The sequence below is a fragment of the Taeniopygia guttata genome, chromosome 2 (assembly GCF_048771995.1).
Source record: "Taeniopygia guttata chromosome 2, bTaeGut7.mat, whole genome shotgun sequence".
Lineage (NCBI taxonomy): Eukaryota > Metazoa > Chordata > Aves > Passeriformes > Estrildidae > Taeniopygia > Taeniopygia guttata.
Window position 1 is genome coordinate 95,642,225 of NC_133026.1, and position 22,108 is coordinate 95,664,332.

The following is a 22,108-nucleotide window of genomic DNA, read 5'->3' on the forward strand; positions in this document are numbered from 1 at the left end:
AAGAATTATATTATATTCACTATCCATAAAAGCTTCTTTTAAAGTTCAGAGCCATCTTAGCCATAATAAGATTTCAATCAGACTTTATCAATCAAGTTTTTACCAAAACCTTTAGGCAGAGAGGAGTTATAAATTATCTGTATTCTTTGTACTTTATATTAGGTTGTCAAATGAACCTCTTCTAAGTAAATGTACTTGAGTGGGACATTAAAAACTTTTGAACAACTGAATGAAAAATATTTTTAATAGCTAAATGTCTTGTTCATGTAGCCCAATCCTAGCCAAAATGTTTCTTCTTACGATTACTTGGAATTTTACTAGATCCTCTGAATTCTATTTGTCTTCTTAGCTGAAAATGAGAGTTTATCTACAAAACTACATTGGGCACATCTTTTATGCAAAAATTTTTTTTGCATCTCAGCATAAAAATTAGAATATAGAAGAATAAATATATTGAAAAAAATCATATTTTTTCACAAGCAGTTGAGATTTTGCAAATCTTGCCCTTCTTACACCTGTGTCTATTTCTCCTAAAATAGAGTTGGAATACTATTTTATGCACCTGTTCCACAATATCAGTGTTTAAGGCAAATAAACATTGTAGCAATTTTTGCAAAGAAGGCTTGAAAATATTCAAAGTTTTAAAATCTTCTGCACAGTTTGGCTACATTGAAGTAAACGAGCCTGCCTTAATTAATTTGCTAAGCTATACTTCCTTCCTAACTCTGAAGCATCAAGAGGAGTATCAAAAACTGCAAAACACTGCAATATTGTACACAATAGGAGTCTAAATTAAATTAAATTAAATTTCATATTTCAAAATATGAAAACCTTATTAAACTACCTTAATTCTGGCATATAAAAGTATTTAAGCTATTATTTATAAATATTGTATTTTATGTATAATTTTTGATAGAAAACATATTTAAATACTAAGGATTTCATAGATAGTTTCATCATAGGCTGCTTTTAGCATGAACAATACCCAAAAATTTATCCCTGTTTCTTCATCCATTTAACATCACTCAGACACATTAACCAGAAGACAATATTAATTACTCATTGTATGTCAAACAGATAAAACTAAACTTAATATTTTTAAAATCAAAAGGTAGCATCTCAAGACTGTATTTAAATGAATGGGAGTAGAATTGCCTCTGTCCATGAATAGACTACTTTGTGAAAGTGTCCTGCACTGATTTGCTCTATGAGACATTGAGCAATTTAACAAAGCTGCTAAACAAGACCCTTTCTATTTTGAAGGTCCACCACAGTAGAAAGCTGAGGGAAAATGGAGGAGAAAGGAATGTAAAGATTAGCTGTCAGGTGTATTAAAACAGTTATTTACTGGAACAAATCAGGAATTCTGCTTCCATGGACATTAAATGTTAGTTTAATGTAAAAATACGCCTGCAGACAGTGTGTGAGTTATTAAAAGACATAAAATATATTGAATACACCATTTTTCTAAATCATTTCTGCCCAGTTTTTATGAGTCATCAAACTTCAGTCTCAACATATCACTCAAAGTCTTCCCAGTATGATATACCCAAAAGCAGCACAGTAAAAAAGAAGTATTTTTCTGCAATATACATCAGAGTTCAGACACTTTTGAAACATGTTTTAACTAGATTAACTAGCCAGCCTGAGGGCACACCTAACATTCATCCTTGGCTGCATCTGTACAACCTGGTCTACAGCACATCCTAAATATGAGAAATCATACAATCAGAATGTTTAAGGATCTGGCATTAATTTTCAAATGTTGAAAAAGAATAAAGCTATATTATTGTTCTAACTCTAAAAGTACCAAGCACCTAGCATGAGAACCAGGCCCACACAAGTAGAATCCTGAGACCCCTAAAAATAGGTTTTAGGAAAGTCATTCTTACTTCAATATTAAGGCGATGAGTTTGTGAGTCCACGTGAAAGGACAAGTCTCTGCATCAGAAATACAGACTTAAAGTCTTATGGATCAATGTTAACCTCTCTCCATACAAGAATAAAATATTTAAAATTGTATTTGCAACATGCCCCTTTTTAAAGACCGGGAGATTAAGCTGTTAGCAAGATTCAACATTCAAGCTAATCACTGTGAAATTCTTAGTGATACATTGGATAAGCTTTTCTTTTTAGAGTTAGATTCAGCTCAAAATGTTCATTTGTTCAATTTGTTTCAATATTTCATTTGCAGTGAGACACTATTAATGCTACAGACCACATTTTATTCTTGGTTTCATGTGGAATATATGGACTTATTTTATATCCATCTAGAATGAGAGTAAATTAAACAAGAATTTGTCTTTGTAATAAACACTGTTTAAAACTATACTCTGATGTTTCTGAAGCTATTTTTCATCATGTTTACATCACATTTTTACAAAGGTGACTTGTGTCTGGCTTTGGAAAAGACTGTCAAAAGTGGTGAAATCATATTTTAAAATGTGCAGAAAATGTGAACGTGGCTTGTGGAGACAGGCTTTAGTGGGGAATCAGTGGTGCTGGTTTAACAATTGGATTTCATTATTGCAGAAATATTTTCCAACTTAATGATTCTATGATTTAATTTCTGTCATGAGGCTGATTTAGAAATATCTTTTTGTGTCAGGATAACCTAAAATATTCTACCACTTACACTTATGTTGCACCGTTTATGATGAACAGGCTTAATTAGAGTTTGAACTTTGAGTAATTTTATTTGTTTGGTGAAATATTGATGCTTTTTCAAAAATGGATCTATCTGGATAGATTTCAGTATGAACCAAAGAAATAAAATGCAGCAGAACATTTTAGGAGGGGTAAATGGCTTTTTATATGCTTGTGGAACTTCTTCTTTCTTTACAATGAGTGAAGTCAATCTAGAAAAATAAAAATATTTCATTAGTCAAAAGGAACATTTGTATGTTAAATAAAGGCTCTGTGATTCTTTAAACTATGTGTCTTAATTGAAATGTGTGCGTCTATAGGTAAGAATGAATGTGAATACATTCATGTAAGTGCCCCCACTGGAAATTAGGTGTTCTTATTATCAATACTATTATTTATATTATTAAGGAGGCAGTCAATTTCCTGATTCTCAATTATTCAGCATTTTTAAGTGACTGAATCACACACAGCGTATCATTAACTTGACAAGGACAATTTCATCTAAATTTGACATCTTTCTGCTTCTCATATGTTTCTCTTTCCTGTATTTCTTTTTTCATATGCTGAAGATTTATATTCTAAATTCTCATTTGGGAAGAAAAAAATGTCAGAACATAGTCAAATTATAAAATAAATACATTGATTGTATCCTTTAGAATCTGCTTATTGCATATAAATGCGAGTAGGTGCTGGATGCTCAAATAACTGAGTAAGGCCAATAGAGATATCTATATCTTCATTTTAGAGGTATAATTGGCATCTTAAATAAAGACTATGTAATAAATCAAGAGGTGTGGGGTAACTGTGACAGGTTATCCTATCCTGTGTTTAGTATACATTTCTATGTGCATTCACATGTGTTTTCTGTTAGGTGTATTTTCTTATGATTCCTTATTATGTATTTTTTACTATATTGTTCTATCACATATGTTTCTTATAGTCCTTTAATTTTTTTTGTTATGAACATAATTCAGTTTTATGGGTTCTATTTTGTTCATCCTTTCTTTCAGTAGTCCTTCTTTTCGTAATTATTTTAGTGGGATTCTGCCATACTTTGATTTTGGTTTTGTTCATTCTAGTTTCTCCAAATTTGTTCCCTTCCCTTACCTGTTATTTTTCAGGGATGATTGGGCAGCCTTTGCACAATTTATCTGCTTTGCGGTCTGTATGCTGCTCTTTCGTGCTGTTTGTCATGTGCTGTTTGCTCACACTGCTCTGGGTAAGAAGTGAAAATATTCTGGATGAGGTGATCCTCCAAGGTTGCTAAAGGGCAACAGACCTTCTTCAGCTGAAGAAAGCTGAGCAGCACAAAATGCTGTTGCACCTAAATACCCAGAATTTTGTGAGTCTGAAACAAACTGCAAAAGCAACTATCTATTTAAATAGTCTGAGGACTTTCAAACCCACTGGTTCACTAACACTGTCCTGTTATGACAGAGAAGGCCTTATAACTATGACCCAACAAAAGTAAAAGTGGTAGTTCTTTTTTATGTTTGAATCTTCAGGGCTTCCTTTTCTCTGCATGAACATCTTACCAAGCACCATGACAGATTTTCATATAATTAGATTATTTCAGCACTTTTAAGAAAAGCTAAAATCAAATCTGTTGACAACTCCTTCTTCTTCCACCCATTCCTCCACTATTGAATCATCTTTGTGATCAGAAATATATTATTTCCACTGTAGTTCATATCCTTTCACAACTTGATTCTGCCTCATCTTCCAATTGTTTGGGTTTTTTTTAATTCATTCTTTTACCAGAATGGGAACCAAAAATACTGCTTGTCTTTTCCAGGACATTAGGAGATAATTAGAATTCTTTTGTGGGTTAATCTAACTACATTGCCTCTAACATATAGTTCAGTGGTACACAAATATCTGTGAGCATTTTCAAGGGACTCTTCTAGATATTTTTAAATGTAAAAGAACAAGTGCACTATCAGACACTTGAAGTTCAATAACTTGTTGGTTTATGGTCCTCTGTCCCATATAATAGGGCCCACAGCCACAAAAGTCTAAATACCACACAATTTAGGAAGGGAAAATATTTTCTCTATGTACAGAGAATCTCTCTCAAAAGCAGAACTCAGAATCCTGAACCACAGAGAAGAAGGGAACTGAGTCATGATAATAATAATAATTAAAAAAAAAAAAAACTCTTAATGTGAAAAAAAAATCATTTTATATAATTAAAGCATTTTTCCTGACAGGTTGGGTGTGAGATGGCTGCACAAGTTCTAACATAACCCCTCATAGAAAGTAAATGAATCAACCAGTAATCCCAGGCTAAGAGGCAAGAATAATCAAAACCATGTCATTTACTCAGAGGGGAATACTGACAGTCTTTCTGCATGGTAACATTAATAACCACATCTATTAGGGATCTCGGATTCTGTGCAAATGCCATTCACCGTTACCTCATCTTCTGCAAAATTCTTGTTCTTTAAAATTTTAGCTTTCATAATATAATAAAACATACAAAATACCAAAAAAAATTACATCAAGTCTTGTAGTCTTAACTGATAATATTTACTAAGAAGAAAAAAAAGAAAATTATATATTTTTTTAATTTAAAGGTAAATAAATAATGAATAAATATGATTAATTAATTAAATAATAAATAAAATAAATTAAAAGAAATAAAAGAAAACTTAGAAAATAATGTACAACTGGGAAGAAGTGGAATAATACAGATTACCTGTACTAAAATAAGACTAGGATACAATGCCTTTAAAAAAAACATAGAGACATCATGCTAAATTACCAGGTTAAAACTGAAGTACACTAGGAAAGCTGAAGGAAAGTTACTCAGGAACATTTAAATAGAGCAGATTTTCACCACCACATGCTGAACCAGCAGAATTTGGCTGTTTCATCGCTGCCATCTCTCCCGACAAGCAGGAAAATCTTGTCTAGTCTAAAATCTAATGTCAGTTTTTTGTTCCATTTTGTGCAGCATCTGGCTTCACAAGGTCTGCTGCTCTGAGCTCGACCCTGCATGTACATTGCTTTGGGGACAGGGACCTGGTGCTTTCAGAAACCACTGCTCTGGAAAGAGATGCCAGGTGGACAGGTTGGGGTCACAGCCATAAAGGCTTCCAGATTTGCAGAACAGCTGGTGCTCTGCACTAACTGGCATCCACAGCTACAGAAAATATTTGAGCAGACTCAGGAGAACACAATTGCACAGATTCCTTGCTATGATGTGATCTTTTCTGTAAAATCCACATTAAAAAGTTACAATTTGAGCCAGACAGGTAGGAGAACTTTTGACCCTTTGAGAATGTGGTAACAAAAAGTCCCAGGGGGAGACTGGGAAATGGCTTTTCCATTCCTATACCATAGCCACACTATTCTCCCTATAGGGAGTCCCTCCTTGCTGTCTATCCAAGGTAATGCTGCAATCTTCTCAGATACAAACATCTATTACAGAGAGATATTTTCTTAAATTTCATGCACATAACACAAATATAGACATAAAGGCCAGAATTGAATCAAATTAAATATGCCAAAGATATAATTCCTCAAATGATAGTGCTCCTTTCCATAGGAATTCTTGAAGTGGTTTTAAATTGTTAGAGATAAAAGGTCAAATTATTAAATCTGAATCATTTTAACCATTAAGCAATGATACATGTAATAGATTTTTTAGAAAACCATTCACACAACTGTTTATAATTTTACTTTATAGCTTTCAAAAAATTTCGTGCTCTCACTTATGACCTTCCACCTGCAAGATGCTAAAAATCAAAAACTGAAATTAGTTTCCTTTAATTTCTGTTGTTGTTCCATGTCAACAGATTTAATCAGGACCTCATTCATCAACAAGAATCTCTTTAACACAGTTCTCAGACAAAACAAAAAGAGTATATAATACAAATTTTAAGAAATGGGGGTTCTTAAAATTTTCACTGATGTTAGCATCTGTGCATGTTTGGGAACAAGGAGGGAGCTAAAAGCATATAACCATAAAGTAGGGATCATTTGTAAATATACCTATTTCATTTGATTCAGAAAGATTTTAAAGTTCTCACACAACAAAAATTCTCCATTTCTGGAATCACAGCAAGAAAACTTGCTTTATTTCATTAGGCAAAAAGTAACAAGCCATAACCTCTGGAAGTCAAAATCTGTAGTGAAGATATTTCTGCAGATCTGTGGAAACTCCTTGGCTTTCAAAAGTTTTGACAAATTGCAATCTGCCATTTTAAAAAATCTGTGAAATATCAAAAAACATCACCTTCTTTCATTTGACTGTGCATGACCATACACAGGTCTCGGAGTCCTGAGATGCATTTTCAGTAATTCAGCCAAGGAATCTATAGGAGCTCCTGTGAGTCTCTGATTTAGCCTGTGCACACAAATATAAAGCATACAAACATAAAGTTAACAAAATCAGTGGACTCTAGATCCCATTTCAAATGAAAATGCTTAAAGATACCAGAAATCTTCCCATAACTGAAGCATTCAATGTGTCAAAAACACCTTAAATGAAAAGATGAACACTGTTTTCATGTTCTGTAGGAGAAAAATACTGATAATAGGAATATTTAGATTTTCAGTTAAAACTCCCTCTACATCACACCATTAGCAAAATTTGAAATTCTGTTTGATGTTAGCAAGTACAGCTTTCTGAGAAAAATAGTAGGAAAAAGAGAATCGTAGTTTGACAGTACACAAAAAAAATCTTCAAAAAAACACAACAACATGTACTAAAACACATTTCTCTTCTAAATCAACATGTAATCCTACAGGCATCTTAACAAAAGGAAATACTTCATAGTTATTAATATGCATGTGATATTGCATGAAGTTATACAAATGGAGTAACATTTGTAAATAAATTTGTAAATAAATTGAATTCTTTTCCTTCAGTACAAAACATGATAGCTGCAATATTTTTTATTTGTTAAATAATTAATATTAAAAATAGATATATAAATAAAAACAAAAAATATTATTTCCTGGTCCAAATTCGCCATTAGTGACAGCTGCCTGTACATACAAAGCATCTTCTACATTATATAATACATAGTTCTTAATTTATTTGGTATTTTATGCTATGTTGTTATGTTATATTATGTTATGTTTGTTTTGCTATGCTATGTTTTGCTATGCTATACAATGTTACATTACTTCTTAGAAGCTGGTCTTCTACAAAATTCTGAATACATTTCTTTTTTTTAGCAGTCTTTAAAAGTTTTCAATTTTGGATTATGTTTCTCTGTCTCTTACAGCCTTACTTCTGCAATATTCTGCCAGAAGGAAGGCTTCTGAAGACTGTGTTTGAAAACAATTGTTTATTAAAACTAAAGTTGTTTCAAAAGAACTTTTAAGAAGAAGACAGGGAAATTTCTGGGTGGAAGGAAAAAATATTCTTGAGAATGTAGTTCTTTGTTTAGGAATGTGTTTATTTGGAAACACTGAAAAGCAAGCGTTTGAGGGTGTTGGGTTTTTTATTTGTTCTGTTGTTGGTTTCTTTTTGTGGGGGTGTGGGAGAAGGGGCTTCTGGCAATTATGAGGGATATGGAGTACTCATATTCATGCTCAGATCCTTCAGTGCTGAAATAATTTTGTATCAACCTCCTATTCCACCACCTAGATTTCAATAGTCATCTGTTTTCAGATTAGTATTTCTCACTGAATAACTACTCAGTATATTTAATAAGTGATACAGGGTCCCTTGTTTCATTTTTTTGTTTGCATGTAATACTAAATCCTAGTTATTAATTATATCCTACCGTATTTCCCTATAAGATTTTTTATATTATGGTCATTGATAGTTAGTCTTTCAAATCCTTTCTGACAAGAAAAATTGTGTTCTACAGGTTTAATGTAGATTAAAATGTCTACAGAAGAGCTTCTGTATGAGACTGAGAGAGAAAATTTTCTTGATCAGTTAACAATGCCTGGGACTACATTCTGTAACAATGTAAATAATTAGGAAATTGCATGAACAGCTTTTATCCTCCTCCAGAAGAGAAATTAAAAGAAACTACTAGCTCTGGGAAAGGAGTTAAATTCTTTGTAACACGACAAGACAAAATGCTACTCAAGAAAACATAATGATCAGATTTTTAAAACAGCAGAGTCATTTCTAAATATAAAAGTGTTCCCTCCCTAAGCATTAAACTATCTAAAATTCTGAATGAGATTCTGCACATGCTAAGTGTTAATTGCAAGATAGGAGTTTGAGGGAAACTGAAAATCATGGAATACAAAATATCAATAATTGGAGTTGCCTCATATCAACCCAGTTATCTTTAGCTTTGACTGCAATGAATTCTCTGGTATCAAATCGATTTGCTGTACTCCTCAGTATTAGAGAAAATCATTTTTATGGCAAAATCCTTTTTGGGCACCATAAAAATGTAAATAATATAATCTTTCAAATATAAATTGGAACTTGATATAGAAACAGCAACAAGAGCTTCATTTGGTACAATAAAATATCAGCTTAATTCTTTGAACTTAAAAAGAAAAAAGAAAAGGAAACACATACATGCAATAACCTAAAGAAAATAACAAAGGGCAGTGAGCCACGTGAATACATTGTGATCCATGGCACCCATAACATTAGTCTAGACAGAAGACAATAAATGACTAAGTATTTTATTCTATGCAATCTAACAGCAGGCCTGAAAACCTCCAAAGACATGAATTTGCAGTAAAGAGGAAATACCTCTCATTATTTTTTAAATTTTATTTATTTATTGTTTGTTTATTTTTTTCTTGGGTAACTTCAATATGATCCACCCAGGAAGTCTTTTCTGGAAAATATCTACATTCTATTTGCTTCCACAAGCTTGGTGAGACATATTATGTTCTTAGCGTCGATCTTATGGCACAGTTCCTTGATAAATCTAGTCCATGGCAGCACAATGTGGCTTATGAGGATATCAGGAAGTAAATGTAAAGGTATTATAGAGCATTACCAGTGCCAGAGGCTGCTAAAGGGTGATTATTTTGAAGCTCAGGTTAAGCTACATTTCTAGCTATCTTTCTTACTTTCCCAGACTTCTAATTTGAAAGATATGTTTCAGTCACTCTTTGCAAAAGCAGATTTTGAACCAGCCCTGGGAGAGAGAAAGAGTGCTAGAGCATTTATTACAGTCTGTCCAAGAAATAACAGGGTTAATAATGTTTGATAAGCCTACGCAATGTAAACAGTGAAAAGAACTGATGCATTTTTAAAAGGATTGTCAGTCCCACTCGAGGCAGGGGCAATAGTCACCCAGAGAACTCTGTCAGTAAGCAGTGTCATTAATAATGATTCATGGATATGGATATTCACAACAGCTGTGTCCTCACCTTTAAGTACCTCATACAATATTTAGGAAGTGCTGGGAGATATTGCAGCAGGGAAGCAACTAAATTGCTAGAAGGCAATGCTGGTTTAAATTGTTTAATGTTCCTCCTCAAAACGGGTGTACTGATTTTTCAGAGTAAATCTCTCTTCCTCCGTCTTTCTCCAATAAAACTGTGGCAAGCAAAATGAGCAACATGCTAATCAGCTAGTCAGTGAAATCTTAAAATGGTGTAGTGTGTTGGCATCAACACAAATATATATCATCCGCTTATGAATAAGTTGTCTGTTACCAACTGTCCTTTCTCCATTAAATAGAAAAGAAATGTATGGAGCAGTTTCCCTGGAATACCTTGAATTTTAAAATTCAGAAGTGCATACTTAATGTTCCTTTTTGTTTTTGTTTTTTTTTTTCACTCTGAGCTGTTGTAGTTCAAAAGCATGAATTCACTGTATTCATGGAATAAGATGTATTTTATCATCAGACTCAGCAAAAAATAACCTAACTATAATCTAATTACAATTGAAAAGAGAAAAAAATGCTAGTAAAGTATTCCTCTTGTATGTTTCTCCTAATCTTCAAGGAATATAAAAAATGAGTCCTAAATTACAAGCTCAAACTGCTTAAATGTTAACAGTATTGCCTAGATTGCAATGTTCAAAAGAACACAGTGAATTTTTGGAGGGAATCACCATAAGGTGGGTCCATGCACAGTTCCTGGACCCTTCCCATCCTAATTTCCTGATTGACTGTACTTTGGCCACAGAACTCACTCACGGATGGCATCAGAAACACAAAAAACTACAAGTCCCTAATTTTTGCGGCAATTCAGGACCATCTTCAAGCAAAGATCTGATTCAATTTACCAGTAGGTATCTCAGAAGGTATCCTAAGCACACTAGTGCTGCTTCAGGTTATGAGCCATAGAATTGACACCTTAAATTGTGTTGTTCTTCTGCTGGTCCTCAGAGTAGCAAAACTGACAAACTTTTGCATTGTCTTTGTTGGCATAAACAGTGTATGGCTGTCACAGGCAGAGGGGGAGCTTCAGACTAAACTGATGAAAGAAATCCTCCCATTCAGTGTCAAGGTGCAGGAAATCTCTTCTTGCTTTCTAAACCCTTCTTCAGGGTCACCTGGGAGTGGCTGGATCCAATCCTAGGCCCAGTCTTAGTCAACAGTTTTTATCTAACATATTATACAGGTATAACTGAATCGTTATACAATTCTGTTCTACAGGATTAAGCATGGCAAAACAAATCTATTTTTACAAATATAATAAATAATTTATTCAAATTGATTCAAATAATTACAATAATTAACTAAAAATACCTTAATTTGAATTAGTCACTATACAATACACATATCTGCAACTACTATTACAGCTAAATCTATTTTGAAGCAATTATATTAAAGCAATTATAGTGACACAATTATAGTAAAGCTAGTAAAATAATTATTAAGCAGAGACTGATGGTACTCACCCATGATTTGCCTGTGGGCAAATCACTTTCTCTCAGCCTCAAGGAGTAACACTGAGGGTAATCCACACTCAAGGGCAGGATCTTTACACACCTTAAGGAGACATGCTAAAAGTTCTCACTGTGCAAAAGCAGAACTGGCCTCTTATAATATAAAGTGATTGTCACATGTATTTCTTACATTATGTGCTGTCAGGTTTACTCAGAAAAACATACTTTGTGCTGAAGAAGGTGTCAGCAGCTTTTTAGTTCATTCCGACTCTCCCCCCTCAATTACGGCCTTGCTGCTGCCAGGCTCAATCAGGGAGCATCTGTCTTGCATGTCCTCCTGGTGGGTCTGATAATTGGTTAAGCTTGTCTTGGCGTTCTTCAACATTAAAAGCAGCAGAAAGACCTCTTTGTTTGATCTTATCACTGACCAGCAGATCTTCCCTGCTCCAGCAAGCAGTAGACCCTCCTTGTTCAAGCCATCACTGATAACATGTAAAAAGTGTGATGGCACACTCCTGAGGTTAAGGAACAAGACCAATTTCAAGTTGCTATATCTCTGCTTAGGTAAAGCTTCTTGCTGCGATAGCATGACACTAATGGCATGCAGCAACAGTGGGTGACTGCTATGATTCTTTCACCCTGGCTTAGGCCTCTTGCACCAGAGCCAATCCAGCAACAACAGGTGAGTCACTCTTGAAGTGATGAATGGAAAGGTTCCTCTGTGGATCACAATAATTACAGAAGTAACCCTGCCAACTCTCCTACCTTTAACCTAGGTTTCATGCCTTTAAGTAGCATTCTGCACCAGTACCTGGAACATCGATTCTGACAGTGCTGGTTAAGACCAGGGGCATTATTGACAAGTGATTCCACTCTCCCTAGCTTCCAGCTGTGTAAGACCTTAGAATGACAGCACCTAATCAGAGCATGCTGTTTAACAGTTGGTGCCTCGTAGATGTACATATCTGATGATGCCACTTGATCTTTAGATAACTATTATTCATGTCTACTCAAACACTCACTGTCTTCCCACTTCATTCGTTTGCAATTTTCATACAGGCATAAACAATTCTTACAGTCAGTATGAAAACTTTGATACAGAGAAAACACAGAATCAGCTGCTATTAAGAAACAAAACCATCTTCTAGGGAACCCAATTAGACTGCTTTTCATGAGTCAGTCTTCCTACACCATGCTTTGTTTATTGAATTCATGGAAAGCTCTAAGCTAAGTGGTATAAACAATACTAGTTGTTAAGTCATCTATTTCATTTTGATCCATAAAATACTATAAAACATTGCAACCTATATCTTACCTTCCTAGCAAATTCAATTTTTTACAAAACATCTGTTGGGAGTCTAAAATGTAGTGTTCATAAAGATACAGAAAACAAATTTTTACAAATTTTGTAAAAACACAAAGCTCTGCAGCTCATGTTTCAGCTAATACCATTTTCTGAGACAGAAAACCACAAACATAACAAAAATATAGTTCAATCACCAAATAAAATCAATAACTCTCCCTTTTGCTTTCCTGAAATCTTGTTCAGTATTATAGAACCACAGAATAATTGAGCCTTGAAAAGACCTTTGGAGATTGTTCAGTTCAAGAGCTCTTCTCAAGCGAGTTCAAATACAGCATGCATCTCAGTCAGTTTTTAAGTATTTCCAAAGATGAAGACACCACAACCTCTCTACAAACGTATTCCAGTATTTAAATAAATGCACACTGAAAGAGAAAAAGGTTTTATTCCCTTCTGCTTAAATGCAATTTTCTATATTTCAGTATTACTAAATATATAGTTGACAATTCAAATTATGTTACTCATTTTCATCTGTGACATACATGGACATTCAAATTTCCCCTTGCAGAAATGAAAGACAAATGCATTGCCACCAAAGATTTGAATATTTTTTCATAACTGAGTTTCTGATTGGATTGCTAACCTTCAGGTTATCCAAGGGCAGAAATTTACCCTTTGGCTTAGGATTTTTGTCTTCTTTTGAGGCAAAGATCAGTGAAATAAAGTAGTTCTTTAATCACACTTCTTATTAGCTTTGACTCAAAAGGGGACAACAGACAGTTGACTAATTCAATGCCATGAGACAGAGTGAACACATACCCCGTGCTGAAGATCATCCAGCTGGCACAGTCAGCTGCTCCAGGCATGTTTCCAGTTTATGAAGTGGAACATTTAACATATTGGTTCAAAACACCTACCCTCGTTCCAATCATGTGAAAACAAAATTAGCTATGGTCAATTTAGCTATCTGCAGAACATAGAAGGATAACCAGCCACCTTATTTAGCACTATTTCTTTGTCCCCAAGAGTGCATACATTCCATGCCTGATGAATTATCAAAGAGAAAACACATTTCATGACTACTTTATTGGAAGGCAGAAAATAATCTACATGCTTTTGAAATTGGATCACCTCAAAGTAAGATAGAAAAACTGTAAGAAGGTCTTAAACCTAGCGTTTAAAATTCAGAAGAAAATGTTAAATCTCATTGCCAGCAAGTTGTAAATTTCTTTTTCTGGTCTGCTTTAAATATTTTGTCTCTTGAAGATATCTTGTTTAATAGTGCAGAAATTAGCGTCATTGAAATAAGTGGTCAAAAGCATTAGGAGTGGTTAGACATCTAAGTCCTATTGAAGGTCTTACTTCACTTATGAGAATTTACTTGAATAAATCATTGAATGTTTGTGTTTGGAGGGAACCACTGGAGATCATCTAGTCCAACCCTCCCTGCCAAAGCGTATTATCCTGGAGCAGGTTGCACAGGACTGCATCCAGGTAGGTTTTGAATATATCCAAAGAAAAAGACTCCACAAGCTTTCTGGGCAGCCTCTTCCAGTGGTCTGGCATGTTCAAAGTAAATAATTTTCTCACATTTATATGGAACTTCCTGAGTGTCATTTTTTGCCTATTGACCTGTCACTGGACACCACTAAAAAGAGTCTGGCCATATCATCCTGACGCCCATCTTCAAAATGTTTCACAAAATCACAGGATATTCTGAGTTGGAAGAGACCTCCAAGGATCATAAAGTCCAACTCTCAAGCCCACAAACCCTTGGTATTATTAGCACCATGCTCCAACCACCTGAGCTCATCTCTGGGTCAGTTCTGTGCCTATAGATAAGGTCACATCGCAGTCATCCCTTCTCCAAACTTAAAGTCCCAGCTACCTCAGTATCTCCTTATAGGAGAGATGCTCTAGATCCCTCATCATCTCTGCAGCCTTCCTCTGAATCATCTTCAGAAGTTCCACGTATCTCTCGTACTGACGAGCCGAGACCTGGACACAGAACTCCAGATGTGGCCTCATCAGAGCAGAGGGCTAGGATCAGCTTCCTTGACTTGCTGGCCACAGTCTTCCTGTTGCAGTCCAGGATGCCATTGGCCTTGGCCAACCCACCTCCCTGTCCACTCATATAACCACACTTCCTGAGCTTACCTATGAGCATGCTGTGGGAGACAGCAGCCTCGGCATCCACACATCCACTGCACTCCCCTCATCAATCATGTCATTCCATCCCATCACAGAAGTCTATCAGAATGGTGAAGCATGACTTCCCCTTGATGAACCCATTTGACTACTCCTGATAAACTCATTTTCCTTCACATGTTTAGAGAAGACATTGTCTAAAAGAAGAAGAAGATATTTTTAACATCTTTCAGGAATGGATGAGATGATTGAGAGACATATTTTGTATTTTCACTTGTGGGAGAGTATGCCCTTGTGGCTCTTATCACCGGCACAAGGTGTTGCACACTTCTATTTCATAATAATTGAAACTCAGGTAACCAGATTAATTGACATAGTTTTTAAAAATAATATAATTTTGTAAAATTAAAATTTACTACTAAGACTCCAAAATGTCAGATAAAAAGGCAGTCCTAGGTCTACTGATTTCAGTATCAGGAGAAAATTAACAGAGCTCCACCAAAAAGCAGGAAATTGTATAGCAATAGTAAAGTTACTAATAATAGGGTAATAACTGCAGGTCACAACCTGGTCTTCATCAAGTGCTCCATTTGAGCAGCATTGAAGGCAAAACCAAATGCACATGAAGATAAGAACTTCTCTTATTTCAGTCTAATTCTCTTTTTTTCATCTTATTCTTATTTTCATCTTATTCTCTTTTTTCGCTTTTAGCTCCATTGGGGTAGGTAATAAATTGGTGGTATTTAACTGCAGGGCAGAACTTAGAATTACAGGAGTGGTTTTTTAAACCTAAGTAGATACACAGAACCACAGACTCCTTTAGATAGGAAAAGACCTCTGAGAATATCAAATCCTACCTTTGACTGAACACCAAGTTGTCAACCAGACCATGGCACTGTGGTTGACCATATCCAGTCGTTTCTTGAATACCTCCAGAAAGGTGATCCTACCATCTACTTGGTGGTGGACATTCAAATGTTTAACAATCCTTGTTGTGAAGAAATTCCTCCTTATGTCCAGCCTGAATCTCCCCTAGTACATCCTGAGGGCATATCCTCTTGTCTTGTAACTCGTTACCTGGAATAAGAGAGTGATGCCCGCCTGGCCACACCTTCAATTCAGACAGTTGTAGAGAGTGACAAGGTCCCCCCTGAGCCTCCTCTCCAGGCTAAACATCCCCAGCTCCCTCTGCTGCTCCTCATAGGACTTACCCTCTAGACCCTTCACCAGCTTCCTTGCTCTTCTCCGGGCTCCAGCACCTCAATGTCTTTCTTGAAGCTAGAACTACCTACATTTTTTTACATTTATTTAATTAAATTTTATTAATCTTTTTATTATGTTAGATGAATAATAGATAAAGTCTATACTAATTGAGCAAAATAGTTATTTAAAAATACATTTCTTGGAATGAACCTTTACCATCACACATATAAATAACTATTATAAATGTTACAGTGAACTTACAGACCAATGTTAAATGAAATAGTGTAAATTATTCTTGAAAAGAACTGCAAAATACAGGGAAACACTCTCTCTTACATGCAGTTTTTCTTCTGTATATTTTCTACATCAACACACAGAAACCTTGGGTCATCTGTGAAAAAGTACAGTGCAAACTACTATAATTCAGAAAGAACTTACCATTCTGCAACAAAACTTTCATTTCCTCATTAGCAGAAACAGAGTGAACACAGTGAATAGAAATTTCATTATTTATTTATTCATTATTTCTGGATAAAAGCTAGAACGAAGTTCTTCCTTTAAGCCACTGAAAATTTATTGATGTTAAAAGGTTGTGTGAGTCAGGCAGAAGAAAATGAAGTTGTTACTTTTAAATGCTGGTGTAATGGAGCCAAACTTTCTTTCAGAAAGTACAGAAATGTGCTTCTAAGACCTTGACATTTAAATCTATTGTATGATCTGTGGTTTTCCATTTCTCTACCCCTATCCATTAGTGTGCTCGGGTTTATTTAGGAATTCTCTTTATAACTGAAAGGAGACACAGATATAATTTGACCTGATGTAAGCTTATTGAGCTATTTAGACAAAACCACTTTTTCTTCCCTTGGTCATTATCTCTGAGGTGTAACAGTTTCAGATTTTTGAGGGGTGCTTTCGGGGGGCACTAGAGCAAAGGCTTTATAAATAAAAAGTAACAGATTTACAAATTTTCTATACCATGATTATTTCAGACCTATAATACAATACAACAGATTCAAATTTAATTTTAAGCATAAATCAAAATTATATTAGTATCAATAGCATGCATTATGTACTTTAAATTATAAACCACTGGTTTACTGAAATGGGATTTGATTTACTATTCAAACTTCTATTGATGTGCATAGAGGTGTCTCTCTTTTATAGAGACATGGATCATATCCAGCTCCCAATGCTGTTCAGAGCATGGTATATTAAATCATCACCAGAAGTACCTGTCATCACAGGAATTTGGTAGAAAGAGTCTGAATATGGAGAAAGAAGGAAAAAAACCCACAAGGATTATCAACAATCTTGTACTGAAGTGGAGAGTAGGGCATGGCTGGTCAGAAGAAGACCTAAGGATGTGGGAATACTGAGTGAATCACTAGATTTTTCTCACCTTTACAGCTGACATCAGATTCAGTTTGTGTTGTGTCCATTGGTTTAACCAAGCTGCTGTTTGCAGTTCAATGGGTTGTGGTCCTTTTTGACTGTTAGAGCTCAGGATAAAGGAAGGGCCATGACAGCAGAACAGAGCTTAACAAGGCAGGTAACAAGACAGGGTTGCAGAAGAGGTCTTCCCGTGACTGCTTAGCTTATGAGAAGGTGAAGGAGTGAGGGGAAAAATAAATTTTCTTCAGACTTTTCTCCCCAGATAAAATAAGGCTGAAACTGTGATGTTCCTGCAGGGTACCAGCAGCAGGGAAGTTTTCAGCTCAGGGAGGGACCTCACACAAAGGTGCTTGTATCTGCTCCATGCAGTATAAGTATTCGGCACCAGGAAAGGCTCAAATGAGGGAGAGGGGGCAAGCCTCGATACTGCAGACAATACAGACTTCCAGCTGTACCTCAGCTGCATCTTGGAGTATGAATTTCTTTACCAGTTTCAAGAGTTTTCAGAAATACAGTACAAGCTGTTACAAATCACAGTGGAATCAATAAAAAGAAATTGAAATTATAGTCTTTGAGTTTGGAGTGAAGTATCTCCTGGTTGAACATCCAGCCTTTCAATGAATGAGCAAGCTGCAACTAGCAAATATTCCCATCTTTTTGATGCTGAAGAAACTCAAGCCTATTCTGAGGATGTTTTGGTAAATGCTACTATTAAGCTGTCAGTTAGCTCTTGGTGTGTGACATTTGGCACTTGTGCATGGCAGCCATAAGAAGCTGTGGATCTAGTCTTGGTCAAAAAAACTGTAATATTTTATTTATTGACTGTTTCTTACTTTTTGCAGTATATACATACCACTGATTCAAATTTGCTAGGTTTCAAGGGAAACACCAGCAGAATTAGTTCCATCTTTTCTGAACTGCTACCCCACATAATTGAGGCCCATGTTCAATAAATTAGATTTTTACTATCAGACTTTGTGAACTCTGAGAAAACAGGCAGTTTAAAAAAACATTTAAAAATTAAAAATAAATTTTAAAAAGGCACTTATCTGGCTGGGGCAGAAGGCACACTTCCTGCAAGTGGCAGCATGTCTTTTGCCTTGTGCTGGAAGAATGTTGGAAGGACTTTATGTGAAGTTCCATATGGTTGCCCACAGGCCCACTCAATCAGAGCACTCACATTCCAGGCTGCTTTCCACTGCCAGCTCTCTCACACTGTCAGGCCCTGCCAACACCATTCTGCCCAGCATGGGAACACCACTGAAACTTAGGCTGGCCACAGCTGCATCCCCTGTTTAACCTGTGTCTGCAAGCACGTGCTGGCTCTATGGCAAATGTTCCCTGTCTGCACCTATAACTGCTCACTCACACAGCATGTGTCCCTTTCTTCTTTCTCCAAGGATATGGATTTTTGACACTTTCAGGAGGTTGCTTCCACAGCTAGCTCGAGTGTTCTATGATCCCAAAAAGTCAGATAATAGAAACTAATAATGATTTTTAGGTAAAAGATCTCACAAAGAAGTTTGTTCCGGTAGCCATAATACTTCACTTTTTTTTTTTTTTTTGCTTAATGATATGTCTTTTAAAATATATCTAACAGAAGAAATACATCTTGCCAGCTTAATTATAAATTCATTGGGAAAATATGTGTCTGCAGACTTCTCACTTTCCTTGTAAATGAACTTAGTCTGGACTAGACTTTCACAAAACACCTAGGTTCAAGCTCAGTTGCAATACCACCAGATAATTACACATCTTTCAGTTATGCTTTTTATAAAATTATCTGACATTATTTCACTGACAGTTGCATGTCATGACACATAATATAACTATGACTTGTCACCAGAGAAGAAAGTTAGAATCACTCACTTTAATGGAAGGCAGAATAGCTTGGATTTTTTCCCAGAAATGTTGAATTTATGAAAATTGACCTTGAATTAATTTGACATGAAACCCATCTCAATGGAAAGATTATTATTACATTGTATTACTTGTTAAAGTGTGCTATCATTAGTCTTTTCTTTTTCCTTGTACAGCTTTCTTTTTCCCTTCTGCTGCTTTTATTTATTTTTTTTTTTGCAAAGACGAATTAAGTCACAATTATTTTTTGAATTGCTGAGGGCTATTTTCATGTTACCTGAAGATTTCAGCCATGACACCTTGCTCATACAGGCAGTGCTCATCATCTATTGGCAGACAGTGTCAACTGAGAAGCCACACTCATCATTACATAAAGTATTAAACCTTTTTAATGTAAATCTTTTTTTTTTTTTGCAATAGGTAGTGCTAGAGCAGAGCACCAGGAAGAGGGAATATCTGCATGTCAGCTCTGAGGACAGCTCCTAGAGTTAGCCCACCTGAAGGCTACAAGTCCAGGAAAAGCACTGTGTTGCACTATCCTTTTTTAAAATAATAGCAATGTTATTAAGGAACAACAGAAATTCAGGACACTAATGCACAAAAGAAAAGAAAAAGCTATCAAAACAAAACTAGTCTTCTTTCATGCCTATTGATTTCTCCTGTCAAATCAAAACGGGGCTTGAAATCTCCTGCTTTAAATGCCTTTATGTCCTTTTTGACAGCAGAAGCAGAATATCTCTCTAATGGTGTTGTTACAATCAGTTAATTTTCTGCTTTTGTTATGACAGAAAAATTCTTTTTTTTGTATTCATAGCAAATGTTCTTATATTTCAAGTATGCCTAGAATTCAGATATTTGAAAGATCCTATTTAGATTACTTTTTTAAAGCCTCTTGACAACTAAAAATAAATATTCCTCATAATAAATGCCTAAACAGATCACATAAAGAGTAATGTTCATAAAATAAGTAATCATATTTTCATCTGTTCACAAAGCAAAGGCCATAGAAATCTAAGGAACATATTTTGCAATTACTTCAATTGATTTTAAAACAGTCTTTGCTTACATGAAAAGGGTGAATCAGATACTACTCTGAAGTACACTACTACATAAGTATTCAGAGTATTTAGTCCAGAGATAATTGGGTGACTTAGACAATGCAGAAACTTTGTGGTACATTTATTGTCAGGTATCCAAGGACTGCAGAGTGCTATAACTCTACACCCACAGAATAGCCCCATTTTTATGTCCTCACTAAAGCAGAATGGATTAATATCTTGTTTGTGAGGAAATAAATAACACATCAGTTTGTGCCAAATGAGCCATTTGGAATTGGATTCTCATAGCAATTTGAGGCAACAAACACTGTTGTTGCCTACTCACTTCCTGAAGACAGGAGTAAGAGGCCTTGGAGCAAATAGGCTACTGAGATTGTAGGCAATTTAGAAAGGTTTTACTGCAGCTGAACAAGAGATGTAAAGACAAGATGGATTCCAGGAGTCATGCTGGGTCAGCTCTCCTACTGAAGTGCCCTCCATCTTTACTTGATGAGGAATTTCATAAGCTTTTGTACTGGTTTTCGCTGGAGCTGAGTTACTTTTCTTCACAGCAGCTAGTATGGGGCTGTCTTTTGGATTTCTGCAGGCAACAGTGCTGATAACACAAGGGATGCTTCTGTACCACTGAGCAGCACTAATAGAGAGCCACAGCCTTTTCTGCTCTTCACCCCACCCCACCAGTGAGGAGGCTGGGGAGGCACAAGGAATTGAGGGGGGACACAGCCAGGACAGCTCACCCAACCGACCAAAAGGACATTCCATACCTTAAGGCATTCATGCTCCATTATAAAACTGGCCATGAGGAAGGTCATCCATGGCTGCTGATGTCAGGGACTGCTTGGGCATGAGGCTGTGGGCTTTTTTTGCATCACTTTTCTGTCTTGGTTTAATATATTTTACTCTTTAGAATTTTTCTGTGGTTTCTGGTATTTTGGTTTCTTGAGGTTCTTTTTTTAGTTATTAAATTTTCTTTATCTCAACCCATGAGTTCTCTCACTTGTACAGTTCTGATTCAGTATGTGGCTATGTGGCTGTGTGCTAAAACAAAGCACTGCATTGCACTGACCAATAGACAACTACTTTCAAAGGAAAGATTATCTTCAATGCCACATTTTCCTTGAACTGTGGAGGAAATTTCAGACAGTACAGTCAAAGATGTTTCTTACAGAAATTCCTTGTAGAATTTCAGACAGACAAGGAGGCATACTTCAGCCCAAAGGTTCAGACATTCAGGAGAAGTAACTCTCCCATTAAAAAAGCCACTAAGATATAGCACTAAAATCTAAGATTAAAAATATTACATTGTCGGTTTAGATTTCACAGGAATTATATTTAATCAGAAAAAGATAGCAGGCTAAAACAGAATTTCTTAGCACTCTCCTTAGCTGAGCTATTCTTAAGTCATCTACCTTTGACTAAAGTTGTAATACTCAAGCTTTTCTGGAATAATAGCTTCGAAAAAGCATTCTTCATTTGGTGATATTTCTTTGTAATGCGATCTAAGAAGAATCTGAGAATCTAAGAATTTCTTATCTAAGAAGAAATTTTAGTACAAAATTATTGAAATACAAAGTTCAGAAGCACCACAATGTCCTTGCACCCCCAGATAGATTCTCACTGCAAGGAAACACTGATGAAATCCAATTATATTTTTAGTGTATGACTTTTTTTTTCTTAGTTTCCACATCTTAAACCAATTTGCTCAGAAATTATTATGAG

At 35.5% G+C, this 22,108-nt stretch overlaps 1 long non-coding RNA gene across 2 annotated transcripts in view; it reads right to left on the reverse strand.

Annotated features, from left to right (window-relative positions):
- Positions 1 to 22,108, reverse strand: part of LOC116807853 (uncharacterized) — a 96,923-nt gene that overhangs the window by 31,840 nt on the left and 42,975 nt on the right. The window contains exon 2 of one of the 2 annotated variants that reach the window (XR_012054066.1): positions 6,887 to 6,997. The exons of the other annotated variant lie outside the window; for it this stretch is intronic. This is a non-coding gene — a long non-coding RNA (uncharacterized lncRNA). The remainder of the gene's footprint in view (positions 1 to 6,886; positions 6,998 to 22,108) is intronic. 2 annotated transcript variants of the gene reach the window in all.